A 13,052-nucleotide genomic window follows, 5' to 3' on the forward strand; every position below is an offset into this window, starting at 1 on the left:
GCACTGACACCAGCACCGTGATAGAGAGCGTTGACACCAGCACGAGATAGAGAGCACTGATACCACACCAGCACTGAGATCGAGAGCACTGACACCACATCAGCACTGAGATAGAGAGAGAGCCCTGACACCAGCACCGTGATAGAGAGCGCTGACACCAGCACCGAGATAGAGAGCACTGAGACCACACCAGCACCGAGATCGAGAGCACTGACACCACACCAGCACCGAGATAGAGAGAGAGCACTGACACCAGCACCGAGATAGAGAGCACTGGCAGCAGCACTGATACCAGCAACTCGCTGCGGGACCCAAAAATATGACACCGCTCAACCTCTTCAAACAGGAGGGTATGGGCATATAGTACGGTGTGCTTTTTTTGTACAAGGAAGTGAGCCAAAGGTAGAAAAAAGGTTGTGTGCTCGATTAAATAAATCGTTTATAGAGTTATGCATATACATGGTCTACTGGTCACATGTGTTTAATTCCTCTGAGATCCATGCCTCATTCATTTTTATAAATGTCAGGTAGTCAACACTCTCGTGAGCTAGGCGAGTGCGCTTATCGGTCACGATCCCCCCTGCTGCGCTGAACGTCCTTTTGGACAGGACACTGGACGAGGGGCAAGCCAACAGTTCCATTGCTAATTGGGCAAGTTCTGGCCAGAGGTCAAGCCTGCCAACCCAGTAGTCCAGGGGTTCATCACTCCTCAGAGTGCCCACATCGGCCGTTAACCCAATGTAGTCAGACACCTGTTGGTCTAGGCGTTCCCTGATGCTGGATCCAGATGACACCTGTCGATGGGTCGGCTGAAAGAATGACCTAATTTCAGAAGTCACCAAAACATGTTCAAACCGCCCTCTTCTTGCAGACGCTGTTGGATTGGTACCCGCAACTCTTTCTCTGGGAGTGGGAATTCCTCCTCTGCCAGCGCACGCAAAAGCAGAATGCAGCAGTTGTCGAAGCAAGGTCTGTAAGTGCTCCATTCTGACAGCCCTCTGTGACGGTGGTAACATTTCCGCCATTTTGTGTTTGTACCGGGGGTCTAAGTACGTTGCCACCCAGTACTGGTCCTTGACCCTTATGCTTTTTATACAGGGGTCCCTGTTAAAACGCTGGAGCATGAAGGCCCCCATTTGCACTAAACTGGAAGCGGTGTGGTGGCCTGGCTCCTGCTCATCATCCAAGATAATGTCGTCCTCCTTGTTCTCCTGTTCCCATCCACGCACAACAACAGGGATCCCAAGGTTTAAAGCATGCTTTTCTTGCTCCTCCTCATCTGCCCTGGCACCATCCTCCTCTGACTCCTCTTCAGACTCCTGTTGATGACTTGTCTCAGATAGAGTAGCCCCCCAGGAATTCATCCAGCATTGCGACTTCCTCATCTTCTCACTGCTGCTCCTCCACGGCTTGATCAATGACACGACGCAATGTACGCTCCATAAAGAAGGCATAAGGTACCATGTCACTGATGGCGCCATGGCTGCGACTGACCAGTTTGGTGATCTCATCAAATGGCCGCAGAAGTCTGTATGCGTCGCGCATGAGCAGCCACTGGCGCAGTGAAAATAACCAAGCTCCCAGAACCTGTTCTGCCGCAGAGTTCATACAGGTAGTCGTTAACTGCATGTTTCTGCTGGAGCAGCCTATCAAGCATATAGAAGGTTGAGTTCTATCACATCGGGCATAAGACGTCTGACCGGCAGATTGTGTCGCCGGTGAATGTCAGCAAGGCAAGCCATGGCCGTGTAAGATCTTCTGAAATGGGCAATAGAGAGCACTGACACCACACCAGCACCGTGATAGAGAGCACTGACACCAGCACCGTGATAGAGAGCACTGACACCAGCACCGTGATAGAGAGCACTGACACCAGCACCATGATAGAGAGCACCAGCACCATGATAAAGACTGTCCCCCAGTCCCTACACTGATAAAAGACAGCTGCAGAATCCGGCAGCAGTCAAGTAAAATATTCTTTCTACATTTGAAAGAAAGTAGATTATGTGTACAACCCTATATACTGCACACCTATACCAGTCCTTAAAAGGACCTTTGTGGACCTAGTAGCTAGTGATTTGCAGACTGTCCCTCAGTCCCTACACTGATAAAAGACTGCTGCAGAATCAGGCAGCAATCAGCAGCACAGCAGTCAGCAGCAGTGCACCACAACCCTATATATTTTACACCTATACCAGTCCTTAAAAGTACCTTTGTGGACCTAGTAGCTAGTGATTTGCAGACTGTCCCTCAGGTCCTATACTGATAAAAGACAGCTGCAGAATCGGGTAGCATTCAAGTATAATATTCTTTCTATATTTGAAAGAAAGTAGATTATGTGTACAACCCTATATACTGTACACCTATAGCAGTCCTTAAAAGGACATTTGTGGACCTAGTAGCTAGTGATTTGCAGACTGTCCCTCAGTCCCTACACTCACAAAAGACAGCTGCAGAATCGGCCAGCAGTGCACTCAGCAATCACCAGAACCCTATGCTGGGGAACCCATAGAGTTTCGGGGATTCCAATAACATGTTGACTGCTGAACCACATTATAAAAGATGTATTTAATATTCAAGCCTATGGTTTTAGCCATAGGCAGGGGAGCAAGCATATACAGTACATACAGTACATGGTGAAGTCATTGCTCTACCTGAGGCTGGGAGCCTTAAAACATTTATACAATTCTAAAAGGGGGGTGGAGATCTTGTGAGTCTTCTTTGAAGGTCTGATCAAGTTGTAATTATATTTATATTCACAAAGGGATGGTCACTTCGCACCTAGGTGTCACTTCCAGATTCTCTGGGAAAATACCCCTCACAGCTGGAGGTGTGAATGGCATTTGGACACTCTCAAGACAGCTATGAAAACACATCCTGTGTATTTGAAACAAATACACTTGCTTAATCAGAATACATGTTTTTGATAATCATGACAAAATTGTTTATAAATAAATGGCGATTCCATTTACCCGCTCACCTATATACTGTACACCTATACCAGTCCTTAAAAGGACCTTTGTGGACCTAATAGTAATAACTAGTGATTAAACTGACTGTCCCTGCTCCACACAGCGTCTTGTCCCTACACTGACAAAAGACAGCTGCAGAATCAGTCAGCAGTGCACTCAGCAATCACCAGCACAGCAGTGCACCAGAACCCTATATACTGTGCACCTATACCAGTCCTTAAAAGGTCTTTTGTGGACCTAATAGCTAGCGATTTGTGTCACTACAGTCTGTCCCTGCTCCAAACAGCAGCCTTTCCCTACACTGACAAAAGACAGAATGTAAAATGGCCGCCAGATCAGGTCTCTTTATAAGGTAGGGGGAATGTCCAATTGTCCATGTGCTGAAATGTCTCAATTGGCTGTCCTGTACCCCATGATGGATGTGTCATCATGGATCAAAGTTCTTTCACAATGTAAATGCATATGTCCACCGGGCGAACAGCGCCATAAGTCCGCCGGTTTTTGGCTTACCTTTACATAGGTTATCCCCTATTTCGGTCTATGATAAATGCTATTGCCAGACTCATTCACTTACCAACCATTTAGTGTCTGCTATCCCTCTCTGCCAATCCCTCCATTGGCTGCCACTCACCCAATGGATTTAATTCAAAATACTAGCAACAACTTACAAAGCTATCCACAACTTGCCAAGCAGACCTATTTTACCAGTCTCATTACCAGCTTATCCAGTCCCCTGTCAACTCTTCCTTTACATTTAAAGCTCTACTTTGTCCTCCACTTGTTCCACCCACTAACTCACTCACTCACTGCCCAGGAGATTGCCAGTCACCTCAAAAATAAGATTTATTCAATTTGTGATGAAATCTCCACTCTACAGACATCCCCCCATTAAACACAGGTACAATCAACACGTCCCTTGTTTAACCCTGCTACTATAAAAAAAAAAGGTTGCCCAATATATTTCTAATGCCCACCTAACTACCTGGACCCTATTCCCTCTCAAATACTGCAGTCATCCTCTGAGTCTATCCTACACTCTCTAACCCACATCTTCAATCTCTCCCTTTCTTCTGGAATCTTCCCCAACTCTCTAAAACATGGGCTAATCACCCCCATACTTAGAAAGCCTTCCTTGGACCCCATCATTCTTAACAACCTACATCCCATCTCCTTTTTCCCCTTTTCCTCCAAACTCCTTGAGTGACCACCTCATTAAGACATTTTCAGACCACAATCAAACTACAAGAGGACCAAGAGGGCAGGGTTGTAAAGATTAGGATCAGGCCATAATTTTGATAAGAGACTTAAAAAGAAAAAAAAGCAGAATACATATTGGCCTAAATTGGTGAAGAAATTTCTTTTTTTTTATTGGATGTAGGTTATAGCAGAAAGTAAAAAATATTGTTTTGTTTTGTTTTCAAAATTGTCGGCTTTTTTGTTTATAGTGCAAAAAATAAAAACCGCAGAGGTGATCAAATACTACCAAAAGAAAGCTCTATTTGTGGGAAAAAAATAACATAAAGGCTGAAGTGGTTAGGGTGGATTTGAAGCAGCAGTTATATTGATGCAGAAACATTGAGAGCACTCAGTCTGTATTCAGTTTAAAGTGCTATATAGAGTATGTATATGTGTGTAGTGACTCATTATCACCTTACAAATACAATACAGGCATACCCCACTTTTAAGTACACAATGGGGTTTATTTACTAAAGCTGGAAAGTGAAATATCAGGCTCACTTCTGCATAGAAACCCAGCTTGTTCAATTAAGCTTTGGTAATAAAACATGGAAGCTCATTGGTTTCTGTGTAGAAGTGAGCCTGATTTTGCACTTTTCAGCTTTAGTAAATAAACCCCATTGTGTACTTAAAGGTGGGGTATGCCTGTATATCTCATTATCCCCCTCAACTATGACTTTAAAAGATTTGAAAAAATGCCTTGTCCTACTACTACCACCATCACAAATTTGGCTTTCACTTACAACAGTTGAAGTATGGCTGGAGTCTACTCAAGACTGAGAGGGATATATAATACCTACTTGAATGGGAAAGAGGATAATAATGTTGTACATTGACTGAAAGTCACAGCCTATAGTTTATCATGTTATTCAAACCTGGGAAACCTTCCAGCTAACAATGACAGCTTCTTAGCTGGGATAAACTCCAATGTTAGTACTCTTCTACCCTATGTCTAAAAATGACAGTGCCTTTTAACCGCTGCACATATACTTGTTTCTTGCACTTGTTATTTTTTTATATAAGGAAATGGCTTTGTAGTGTTCTTTCCCAGTGTTATATCCACTATCAGTTTTCTTTTTAGAAAACTTCTGTAGCACTTACCTCCGAAGGAGTAGCTAAATTTTTCTGGGCTTACCGATTACCTCCACCAGCTTGTAATTCATTGTCCTTGTCTAGGGGTTCACAGGGTTGATGACCCAGTAACTGTAGAGATCGACACTTGGATTCCTTGTTAGGATTTTTATTTTGCATAAAACAGTTGAACAAACTCAGTCTCTAAGTTGGAAATAGTGGGTATCAGAATAAAGTTTAGCTCAGGTGCTTGGAACTGCTAACTTCAATAAAAGTCTCTCTCTGTACACAATCCAGGGAATAGCCACTCGCAACTGGATTCTTTAACTGTTGGATACATCCTTGACCTTGGCTCTAGCAGCCAACAAGTAATTATAGCCTTGCAAAGTCTCTCACACAGACTTGGGTGAACATTTAGTTGTAACCGGAAGGATAGAAGTAGGAACTTTTCTTACTGTACCAGAGTCTTGCAGCCGGTCTGGTGATACAGTAAGAAATGTGGATTCAATCAATGTGGATTCAATCAATGTCCATAGCAACTCCTTCCATAGCTTCCAGGCTCTTACCAAGCAGCCAGCCTCCTCCGTGGTGCTCTTACTGAAGAGTCCTCCCCTGGTTGCATGTAGAGTTGCTGGGCCTCTCCAAACCCGAGACGGCACCGAATCACCTTATGCCCCGTACACACGACCAGACTTTTCAACATCAAAAGTCTGACGGAATGATTCCGGCAGACTATTCGAACGTGTGTGGGCTGCAGCGGACTTTTGATTTGCAAAAGTCTGACAGACTTTAGAAATGGAACATGTTTCAAATTTTTCCGACAGAACTCTGCCGGACCCAGAAATCCACTCGTGTGTGTGCTAGTCTGACGGACTAAAACCGACGCTAGGGCAGCTATTGGCTACTGGCTATGAACTTCCTTATTCTAGTCCAGTCATACGTCATCACGTTCGAATCCGTCGGACTTTGGTGTGATTGTGTGTGGCCAAGTCCGTTCATTCGGAAAGTCAGTCAGAACTCTGTCAGAACTCCATCAGAACTCTGTCGAAAGTCTGCCGGACTTAAGTCCTGTCATGTGTACACGGCATTAGAATCCTCCTTCCAGTTACTGCGCCTTCAACTATCCAGTTCCGAGGCTCGAAAGTGGATGGATCTGCACCCCAGGCCATGAGGGCCTCTGGGGGCTGGTCAGGAGGACCAGGACCACGGAGTTAGCAACAACTTCTGGACCGAAACCCAGAACCATGTCACTTCAGCACCTTAAGTACCCTCTCCCGGAATACACAGCTGAACAAACGCACCCACTGATTGGCTCAGAGAGAGAGATTGGTACCCAGACTGCATTCTAATTCCTCTCACAGGTGCAAACCCCACCTATGACCAGGCAGAACCTTAATACAGCCCAGCCAAACTAATGCCAAAGCATAATTTATAACAATTAACCCCAAAACTTAACTATAGTTTTGGGCAAAAACTAAATTTACAGACATAGCGCATACTCATCAGGAGTACTGGCGCTACACTTCTAAAGAAAGAATTAGTTGTTCCTTTGAAATTATGAATATTTCTAGCTACAAAAGATGACATGTTTGATAGCGTTGGAGATACAAGAAATAGACGTAATTTACTTACAAAAAAAATAATAAGTATGTAGCAGAACAATATATATATATAAGAAATAATTAAAGCTTTAAAATGCAGTAGATAAGTGTGCAAAGGACAGTTTTCCATTTATTACAATATGTGTGTAATCAAAAGCTTTAACATAGGTAATAAAATCTCAAAACATAAAAAAATGAAGTCAACAATAACACACAAAAACACTACTACGATTTATTGATTAACAAAACATAGCATATATCCTATTTTGTTGTTATAACTCTGCAAAGAATTTTTAACTGCAGTTTCTAAAATACAGTGGGAAAAATAATTATTTGATCACCTTCAGATTTTGTAAGTTTGCCCACTTACAAAAAAATGAAGGTGTATTATAACCACTTGCCTACTGGGCACCTTTACCTCCTTCCTGACCATGACCAGGCCAATTTTCAGCTTTTAGTACACTTTGAATGACAACTGCTCGGTTATGCAACACTGTACCCAAACAAAATGTTTATCATTTTTTCACACAAATAGAGTTTTCTTTTGGTGGTATTTAATCACCACTGTTTTTTTTTTTTTTTTTTTGCTAAACAAACAAATAAATCCCCAAATTTTGAGAAAAAAAAAACTTTTTCAGTTTGTTATAACATTTTGGAAATAGGTAATTTGTTTCCTTCCCTGATGTGTGCTGATGAGGCTGCACTGATGGGCACTGATGGGGCAGCGCTGATGGGCATTGATGGGCACTGATAGGTTGAACTGATGGACACTGATGAGTGGGCACTGGTGGGCACTGATGAGGAGGCACATGTGGGCACTGATGAGGCTGCACTGATAGGTAGCACTGATGGGCACTGATAGGTAGCACTGATGGGCAACACTGGTAAGCAGCACTGATAGGGGACACTGATGTGGAGGCACTGATGGGCAAGAATTGGCAGCACTGGTAGGCACTTATTGGCAGCACTGGTGGGCAATGATTGGCAGCACTGGTGGGCACTGTTTGGACTGCACTAATAATCAGGACACTGATAATCAGTGTCCTGTTATCAGTGTAGATGTCCCTTTTGGAGAAGCCAGGTTTCGCCTCTCTTCTCCTCTCCTCATGCTCTCAGCATGAAGAAATGAGTGCTGATATCCAAGATCTATTTACATCTGTGATCGGCTGTGATTGGACACATGGTAAGGATCTGCTGATTGGCTCAGTGGTCACAGGAGGGCATCATATGATTGCCTCTCAGAACTAACTGTCCACACTGTAGCCGTCATTCGGCTATAGCACGGTTGGCAAGTGGTTAAATGATAGACACAGAATATAAACTAAAATTTGAGAAAAAAACACATGATACAAATTTTATATATTGAATTCAATAGGTAGAATAATGTATTTGATCACCAAGCAAAACATGACTATTCCCTTGTTGGCAAGCACAGATTTATGATGTCTTGTAGTTGGTTACCAGGCTTGCACACAGGCATTTTGTTCCGCTCTTCTTTAAAGATCTTCTCTCAATCCTTTAGGTTTCTTGGCTGTCAATTGGCAACTCAAAGTTTCAGCTCCCTCCATACATTTTCTGTAGGTTTAAGTTCTGGAGACTGGCTAGGCCACGCCATGAACTTAATGTGCTTCTTCTTGAGACACTCCTTTGTTGCCATGATGGTATGTTTTGGGTTATTTTCATGCTGGAAGACCCATCCACAATCCATCTTCAGTGTTCTGGCTGAGGGATGAAGGTTCTCATCCAAGATTTTACGTTACGTGGCCCCATCCATTGGCCCCCTTAATGTGGCAAAGTCAGCTTTACCTTTAGCAGAGAAACAGCTCCAAAGCATAATGTGTTCACCTCTTTGCTTGACTTTACTGATGGTGTTCTTATGGTCATAGTCAAATATAATAATAACAATTATAGACCCTTCATTTCTTTGTAAGTGGGCATACTTACAAAATCTGCAGGGAATCAATTATTTTCCCCACTGTAGAAGATCTTTGCATATGCAGTAAAGCTGTACTTGATCCAGAGGAAGGCACAAAAACCTCCAGTAAAGCATGATCCAATTTGCTCCAGCGAGGGGAAAAAAAATTCTGATTCTCCTGGAGGCAATTGGATATATTCTGGATCAACGACCCCTGGTGCTAATAGCTATAAATATTTTTTATATTTTGTGCATTTAGGAAATAATACAAGCCTTTTTTAAAAAAAACAATATACTGAGATGGCCAGAACTAGTTCTTGTGTAAGTCTACTCCACATTTTCTCAGCTCTTACTGTGAAGAAGCTTTCCCGTATTTGGAGCTTAAAGGGTAACTCCACTTTAGCAAATAAAAATAAAATAAAACATAGCGCATACAATTGCGACAGAAGCCATATTGTAATTGGTCTTAAAAAATGACATTTCCTTTTCAATCTGCAGAGCTCTCATTTTTTGTAAAATGCAATATTGCTACCTGGAGGCATTCCATAAACAGATGGTGTACAGAATTCTCCCCCCTCCCCGCCACCCCCGTCAGCTTTGTCATGTCCCACTTGTGTAATTGACTTAGTGCTTTTCCCAGAAGTCTGCACTAAGATACAAATCAGATTTTTGGCATCCCCTGCAACAAAAATAGAACTTTAGGTAAAACATTCTCAAAGAAAAATCACATTTAAAGGGATGAAGACCCTGCAACTTCCCTAATTAGAGCCCACTGGTGAGGCTGAATTTGATGGGCACAGTGAGGCTGCATTTGATTGGCACAGTGTGGCTGCATTTGATGGGCACAGTGAGTCTGCATTGATGGGCACAGTGAGGCTGCATTTGATTGGCATTGGTGAGACTGCATTTAATGGGCACAGTAAGGCTGCATTGATGGGCACAGTGACTGCATTTGATGGGCACAGTGAGGCTGCATTGATGGGCACAATAAAGCAGCAATGATGGGAACAGTGAGGCTGCATTTGATGGGCACAATGAGGCTGCATTTGATGGGCACTGTTGAGTCTGCATTTGATGGGCACAGTGAGGCTGCATTGATGGGCACAGTGAGGCTGCAGTTGGTGGGCACAGTGACTGCATTTGATAGACACAGTGAGGCTGCATTTTATGGGCACTGGTGAGTCTGCATTGATGGGCACAGTGAGGCTGCAGTGATGGGCACAGTGAGGCTGCATTTGATGGGCACAGTGAGGCTGCGTTTGATGGGCACATTGAGGCTGCATTGATGGCCACAGTGAAGTTGCATTAATGGGCACAGTGGCTGCATTTGATGAGCACAGTGAGGCAGCATTGATGGGCAAAGTGAGGCTGCATTTGATGGGCACAGCGAGGCAATATTGATAGGCACAATTAGGCTGTATTGATGAGCACAGTGAGGCTGCATTTAATGGGCACAGTGAGGCTGCATTTGGTGGGTACTAATAAGCCTGCATTTGGTGGGCACTGATGGATCTGCATTTGATGGGCACTGATGAGGCTGCATGTGATGGGCACTGGCAGGCTGCATGTGAATGGCACTGGTAGGCTGAATTTGATGGGGACTGGTGAGGCTGCATTGATGGGTACAGTGAGGTGAAAAAAGGTAAGAGTGAGAAGACTAAGTAAAGGGGATCTATTCTATGAGGGACCTGTCCTGCTCTAAAGGGGGATCTATATGGGGGACCCTGGCCTGTGCTTTCTGTGTACTGACTAAGCCCCTCCCCTTCATGACATTGTCAAAAAGGTGTGGAGCATGGGTGGCCTTAAAATTATGCCCCCCCCCCTGAAAAAAGTTCTGCAGATGCTCATAATTATAATACTAAAATCCATTAGCACAACCACAATATACACACAAATCCTGTGCTCAAATATATGAAATAAAAATAATGATAATAAGGATGCCAGCTGACACAAGTTGTACTAAATATCAGCACCAAAATATACATTCATAAAAAGTTCTATAAACATCTAAAACAATTATAATGTGCAACAAATATGATAATTCAAAAATAGTGTAAATTAAAGTCCAATCATTATATGAAATCACCACTGTGATACTGTGATCCAAATAATAGAAGTGCTCCATGTTCCACCACTATAGAAACTGGCCGCTCATCTCAAAGCCATGACACATATATTACCAGAAGGTCAAAGTAAGCTTTGTTCCCCTCAGGGATAATGACTCTGATTGACTATTGGTAGATACTCACTTCTCTTTTCCCATAGGAAGGGTACACAGGACCTCAGGCACTCAAGAACACCTGATGTATATGGGAAGAAAAGGGAAGCACACACAATCTAATGCTCTCTATTTATAAGGTTTAACAAATAAAAGAAGAATATTGCACTTACAAAATAGAGCACTGCCACCAGTGCTAGCTAAAATGCACGCATCAAACACATATGCTGACCCTTGGCTCAATGGTATGATGGCTGTGAGATGACGTGAGACTCAAGGCTCCTATGCGCGTTACTCCAGAGGCATGGACTTCTTCAGAAGGAAGACATGAAGTCAAGTGAAGTTGTGCGATTTCAAAGTCTAATTAGTGTGAACCTAGACTAAATGTGACTTGTTATTGGTTGCTATATTGATGAAATAATATGTTGATAGTCAACAATGTATCCATTTATTATACACAGATCACATTATACATATTGTTAAGATATAGAGATACATCACAATATATTTATTGTTTACACAACTATTTAATATCAACATCTACTTATAAACCTTATTTATGTAAAGTATCTCACAAAAGGGAGTACACCCCTCACATTTTTGTAAACATTTTATTATATCTTTTCATGTGACAACACTGAAGAAATTACACTTTGCTGCAATGTAAAGTAGTGAGTGTACAGCTTGTATAACAGTGTACATTTTCTGCCCCCTCAAAATAACTCAACACAGAGCCATTAATGTCTAAACCACTGGCAACAAAAGTGAGTTTACTCCTAAATTAAAATGTCCAAATTGGGCCCAATTAGCCATTTTTCTTCCTCTGTGTCATGTGACTTGTTAGTGTTACAAGGTCTCAGGTGTGAATGGGGAGCAGGTGTGGTACATTTGGTGTTATCACTCTCATTCATACTGCTCCCTGGAAGTTCAACATGGCACCTCATGGCAAAGAAATCTCTAAGGATCTGAAAAAAATAATTGTTGCTCTACATAAAGTTGGCATAGGCAATAAAATGATTGTCAAGACCTGAGCTGCATCACGGTGGCCAAGACCATACAGTGGTTTAACAGAAAAGGTTTCACTCAGAACAGGCCTCGCCATGGTCGGCCGAAAAAGTGCAGTGCACGTGCTCAGTGTCAAATCCAGAAGTTGTCTTTGCAAAATAGAAGTAGGAGTGCTGCCAGGATTGCTGCAGAGGTTGAAGGGGTGGGGTTCAGGCTGTCAGTGTTCAGACCATATGCCACACACTGCATCAAATTTGTCTGCATAGTTGTCATTGCAGAAGGAAGCCTGTTCTAAATATGAGGCACAAGAAAGCACACCAACAGTTTGCTGAAGACAAGCAGACTAAGGAAGGACATGAATTACTGGAACCGTGTCCTGTGGTCTGATGAGACCAAGTTAAACTTATTTGGTTCAGATGTGTGGCAACAACCAGGTGAGGAGTACAAAGACAAGTGTGTCTTAACTACAGTCAAGCATTGTGGTGGGAGTGTCATGGTCTGGGGCTGCACTGGGGAGCTACAGTTCATTGAGGGAACCATGAATGCCAACATATACTGTGACATACTGAAGCAGAGCATGATCCCCTCCCTTCGGAGACTGGGCTGCAGGGCAGTATTCCAACATGATAACAACCCCAAACATACCTCCAAGATGACCATTGCCTAAGGTCTCTAACATCTGCCAGCTCCATGATGTCATCGTGAAGGAGTGGAAGAAGACTCCAGTGGCAACCTGTGAAGCTCTGGTTAACTTCATGTCCAAGAGAGTTAAGGCAGTGCTGGAAAATATTGGTGGCCAAACAAAATATTGACACTTTGGGCCCAATTTGAACATTTTCACTTAGGGGTGTACTCACCTTTATTGCCAGTGATTTAGACATTAAAGGGGCTGTAACCCCTCAGTGTTTTTCACCTTAATGCATTCTATTTTCTATAAAAAATTGTGCTTACATGCCCCTGTTAAACAGGGGCAGAAAAATTAGGCCTTGTGTGATGGTGGTGTTGCTACAACACTGTAACCCCTTACAGATACT

This window comes from Lithobates pipiens, unplaced genomic scaffold (assembly GCF_037356315.1).
Source record: "Lithobates pipiens isolate NorthernLeopardFrog02 unplaced genomic scaffold, aLitPip1_a1.2 Scaffold_16, whole genome shotgun sequence".
NCBI classification, from domain to species: Eukaryota; Metazoa; Chordata; class Amphibia; order Anura; family Ranidae; genus Lithobates; species Lithobates pipiens.